Here is a 5,542-nt window from a genome sequence, read left to right as displayed (position 1 = left end):
GAGAAGAGCAAGAAAGAGGATTAGGGGACTGGAGGCTGAAACATATGAAGAACGGTTGCAGGAACTGGGAATGTCTAGTTTAATGAAAAGGAGGACCAGGGGAGACAGGATAGCAGTCTTCCAATATCTCAGGGGTTGCCACAAAGAAGAGGGAGTCAAGCTATTCTCCAGGGCACCTGAGGGCAGGACAAGAAACAATGGGGGGAAACTAATCAAGGAGAGAAGCAACTTAGAACTGAGGAGGAATTTCCTGACAGAGAGAACAATTAATCAGTGGAACAGAATTTGCCTCCAGAGGTTGTGAAAGCCCCAACACTGGAAGTCTTTAAGAAGATGTTGGATAGCCTGAAGTGGTATAGGGTTTCCTGCCTAGGCAGCAGGTTGGACTAGAAGACCTCCAGGTCCCTTCCAACTCTGCTATGGTATTGTAAAAGAAAGAGTGTAGAGAAGAGCAAGAAAGAGGATTAAGGGACTGGAGGCTAAAACATATGAAGAACGGTTGCAGGAACTGGGAATGTCTAGTTTAATGAAAAGAAGGACCAGGGGAGACATGATAGCAGCCTTCCAATATCTCAGGGGCTGCCCCAAAGAAGAGGGAGTCAAGCTATTTTCCAAGGCACCTGAGGGCAGAACAAGAAGCAATGGGTGGAAACTAATCAAGGAGAGAAGAAACTTAGAACTGAGGATAAATTTCCTGACAGTGAGAACAATCAATCAGTGGAACAGAATTTGCCTCCAGAGGTTGTGAATGCTCCAACACTGGAAGTCTTGAAGAAGATGCTGGACAGCAATTTGTCTGGAACGGTATAGGGTCTCCTGCTCGAGCAGGGGGCTGGACTGGAAGACCTCCAAGGTCCCTTCCAACTCTGTCATTCTGTACAGGTAGTTCTCGACTTACAACAGTTCATTTAGTGACTGTTCAAAGTCACAACAGTCACTGAGAAAAGTGGCGGGTGATCCTTTCCCGCCTGACGGCCGTGACAACATCCCCATCCTCACGTGACCCGAATTCAGATTCCCCTGGCCACTGACTCGTACTCATGATGGGGTCAAATGATCCCCTTTTGCGACCTCCTGACCAGCAAATTCCCTGGGGAAGCCCGATTCACTTAACGACCGTGTGGCTAACTTCACGACTGCGGCGGTTCGCTTAACAACCGTGGCACAAAGGTCATAAAACGAGGCAAAGGTCCACAAATGTTTCACTTAGCAACGGAAATGTTGCCCCCCCCATTGTGGTTGTAAGTGGAGGACTACCTGTATCCCGTATTTTGGTTCCCACGAGCCCTCCGCCTCTCCTTCCCGTCCTGCTCCTGCAAAGCCCGCTCTGATCCGCCCTCTGAGAAACCCCAACTGGGCCCTAGTGGGCAGGGGCTCCCCCGGGACAGAGCAGCCGGAACAGGGGAGGACTGGCCCCCATGGACAGCAGGGCCCGCTCGGGAGGGTCTCCGGGAAACCTGCCGCCTGGGGCCTCATCCGCACCCCTTCCTGTTTGTCTCACATTCCGAGGAAAGACGTTGATCCAGGGGGGAAGGAAACGGTGCGCGGAAGGACCAGAGCAAGAGGAGGCCTGTCTCTTCCTGCCCAGCTCCCCCACCTCGCCTCCCCACCATCAACCGGCCCAGAGAGCAGGGAGGGGGGGCTGGGGGTGGGAGGGGCTCTGCTCTAGTAGTGGACCAGCGGGGAGCCCCCCCCCCCTCCTGGGCAAGGGAGAAGGGGCGCATGAAGTGCTCAGCACAGACCTCAGAGGGGGGCAGAAGCCTGCTTGAGAAGCACCGTGGAGATGGATGGATGGAGATGGGAGGAACGAAGGAAGATAGAGGGGGAAAGGGATAAAGGAGGGAGGGAGGAAAGAGGAAAGGAGGGAAGGAAAGAGAAAAAAGCGAGGAAGCAAAGAAGGATGGATGGATGGATGGATGGATGGGTGGATGGAAGGAAGGAAGGAAGGAAGGAGAAAGAAAAAGGAAAAGGAAAGGAAAAGGAAAAGGAAGGAAGGATGAAAAGAAGGAAGCGGGGAGGGAGGGAGGGGTAGGAAGGCAAGCAGGAACGAAGGAAGAAAGAAGGGGAAAGAATAAAAGAGGGAGGAAGGAGAAAGAGAAAAAGGGGGAGAGAGGAAGTGAGGAAGGAAGGAAGAAGGAGGAGGAAGAAAGGAAAGGAAAAGAGGAAGTAAGGAAAGAAGGAAGGGAAGGAAGGATGGATGGATGGAAAGGGGGAGGGGGAGAGGGGTAGGAAGGCAAGCAGGAACAAAGGAAGATAGAGGGGGAAAGAATAAAAGAGGGAGGGAGGAGAAAGAAAAAGAGGGAGAGAGGAAGGGAGGAAGCAAAGACGGAAGGATGGATGGAAGGAAGAAAGGAGAAGGAGGAATAAAGGAAAGGAAAAGGGGAAGGAAGGAAGGAAGGAAGGAAGGAAGGAAGGAAGGAAGGAAGGAAGGAAGGATGGAAAGAAGGAAGCAGGGAGGGGATAGGGGTAGGAAGGCAAGCAGGAACAAAGGAAGATAGAAGGGGAAAGAATAAAAGAGGGAGGAAGGAGAAAGAGAAAAAGAGGGAGAGAGGAAGGGAGGAAGGATGGAAGGAAGAAAGAAAGGAGAAGGAGGAAGAAACGAAAGGAAAAGAGGAAGGAAGGGAAGAAGGAAGGGAAGGAAGGAAGGATGGATGGAAGGATGGAAAGGGGGAGGGGGAGAGGGGCAGGAAGGAAAGCAGGAGGGAAAATGGGAGGGAGGAAAATGGAAAGGAAGGAAAAGGAAAATCAACTTACATTCAATCAGGGACCATTTCAAGTTAAAACCTCCCTGAATGGAGAGACTTGGAGCAACCGGTCCTCTAATTTACAACCCCAGAGATTCCCACAATTGCATGATCAAAATGCGGAAGTTGACAACTGACACGTAGTTACGACGGTCGAAGCAGGTTGACTGGATGGCCGTTTGCGGCCTTCCCAGGGGGGCCATCGGCAAGCGAAATGAATGGGAGGGGGGGAGCCAGATCCCTTTAACCATTGCAATGATTCGCTTAGCGACCCCGGTGGAACAGTCGCAAGACTGGAACCCATTCGCTTCACGTGCGCCCTGCTTAACAACCGAAATCGTGGTCCCAATTGTCGAGTGTTAAGTCAAGTGTGCCAATGTCACGAAGCCTTGGTATGAACGGAGGGGGAAATTAGATTAGGGGCATTATGGATGATTCTGGGTGCCCCCACTCCTCCCCTCCCCTCCCCTCCAAGGTGGGCACGCTGGATCTGGAAAATATGCCGGAACAAAACAGCAGTGACAGAATAACAGAATAATAGAGCTGGAAGGTACCTTGGAGGTCATCTAGTCCAACCCCTGCTCAAGCAGGAGACCTTATATACCAATTCAGACTGGTGGCTGCCCAGTCTCTTCTTAAAAACCTCCAGTGACGAAACACCCACAACGTCTGGTGGCCACCGGTCCCACTGGTTCATTGTTCTCACTGTCAGGAAATTCCTGCTTAGTTCCTTCTCTCCTGGATTAATTTCCATCCATTGTTGCTTCTCCTCCTGCCTTGGGGGGGGGGGGGCTCTTTGGAGAATAGATTGACCCACCCTCCTCTTTCTGGGCAGCCCCCCCTACCCCACCCCAATCCCCCAGGTCAATTTACATCACTAGGCACCAGGGAGGAATGTTTACAACAGTGAGCATAACATCATTTAGTTCTTATTCAAATCGATTTACATGGCCTGGAGGAAGTGCAGCTAATTTTACATTGCATCCGGCGTACCAGCGAGTACATAATCAAGATTTGTTTTGCTTTGTGAGCAGAGATGGAAGAGGCCTCTTAAAAATCTCTTTATTTCCTAAACATAAGCAAAGAAATTCAATATATTATGCTTCGTATAACTACCGCAGCCAGAATCTCATTTGCCCGAAACTGGAACCCCAAAAGCCATTCCTTCAAATGCACAGATCATAAAAACAGGTGCTGCAATGCGCGGAAACGGATAAACGAACGATGGAATTAAGAGATTGAGAGGAAACAAGAGTATTTATAAGAGATGGAAAAGGTGGAATAACTGGCTTGAAAAGAGATGTAAAATCAATGCATAATGGGTATATAGAAAACATAACGAAAGGAGTATATATATATATATTCAGGAATCAATAAGAGATGTAAAGGTTGTATATATTTGTATATATTCTGAAAAGAATAATCATGAAACAAGGAGGGATATGTATGAAACAATAGTCCGTAGAATGGAAAAGTAGAAATTAGAAAAAAGAATAAATAAAGAGAGTGGAAAGGTGTAAAAGTGAAAAATTGTGATTTTAATGTTTAAAAATGCTGAATAAAAATGACATTTTTTAAAAAAACTAACTCTATTTCCTCTGATATTCAAAGCGTTTCCCCTATCTAGACTTCATTTCTCTGATGTTTGGCCCATTAAGTTAAATCACAAGATATTTTATATTTAATTCTACACTGTTTTGACAGCAGCGAGAATCGTATTTTGCACAACGCTGGAAAAATGGGGGAAATGTACTAAAAAAAACATTAGGTTTTGCGGAAATGGATAGGTTGACGCTGAAGATAAATGATATAGGAGACACGGAATATATTTTTTTTTAATTTGGGATTTTGTTTTACCAATGGCTAGATAATAAAGGTAGCAATTAGAAGCTGGAAGAATACTATTATACACAAGTAAAGAATATTATTATTATTACTACTATTATTATGTATATGTAAAATGACCCAGACAACACGCTGTTTGTTAAATAGTTCTGTATGTTAAAAGAAAAATGTATAAATATTCTTTTTTTAAAAAGATATTTAGGATGAATCAAAGGAAATGCTTCTGCAGATGGCTTTCCTAGAGCAACTTTGGGGATGCCGAGGCTGGCAGAAATCAGGAAGGCCCATCAGCCACATCTGATACATAAACAGAAAGAAACCCACGGCTTCCTCCTAAAACTGATGCTGATCCCTAGCTGGGTCATAAAACGTCTGGAAAAATACAAGCTCAAGAGGGCACCATGGACCCCACGGTCCTTCCCCTTCCTCCTCCTCCTCCTCATTTTCTCCTGTTCTTCCTCCTCCGTCTTCTTGTCCTCATCCCTTCCTCCTTTTTCACCTCCTCTTCCTCTCCTCTTTCCCCCCCTCCTCCCCTTCCTCCTCCTCACTTCTCCCTTCTTCATCTCTTCTTCCTTCTCTCCTCCTCCCTTCCTCTCTCTCCTCTTCCCCCCTCCTCTTCTCGCCCCCCCTCCTTCACCTCCACCTCCCTTTCCACTCTCCCTCTTCTTCTCCCTCCTCCTCCATCGCTTCTCTTCCTCCTCCTCCTCTCCTCTCTGCCCCTTCTCCCCTTCCTCCCCCCTCTCCACTTTCTCCTTTTCTTCTTCCTCTTCCTCCTTCTCCTCTTCCTCTCCTCCTCCTTTTCTTCCTCCTCCTCCCCACCTCCTCTCTGCCCCTTCTCCTCCCTCCTCCCTCTCCACTTCCTCCTTCTCCTCTTCCTCTCCTCCTCCCCTCCTCCTCTCTGCCCCTTCTCCTCTTCCTCCTCCCTCTCCACTTCCTCCTTTTCTTCCTCCTCT

The sequence above is a fragment of the Thamnophis elegans genome, chromosome 4 (assembly GCF_009769535.1).
Source record: "Thamnophis elegans isolate rThaEle1 chromosome 4, rThaEle1.pri, whole genome shotgun sequence".
Taxonomy (NCBI): Eukaryota; Metazoa; Chordata; class Lepidosauria; order Squamata; family Colubridae; genus Thamnophis; species Thamnophis elegans.
The sequence above is the reverse complement of the archived record's forward strand: the minus strand, read 5'-3'. Positions refer to the sequence as shown.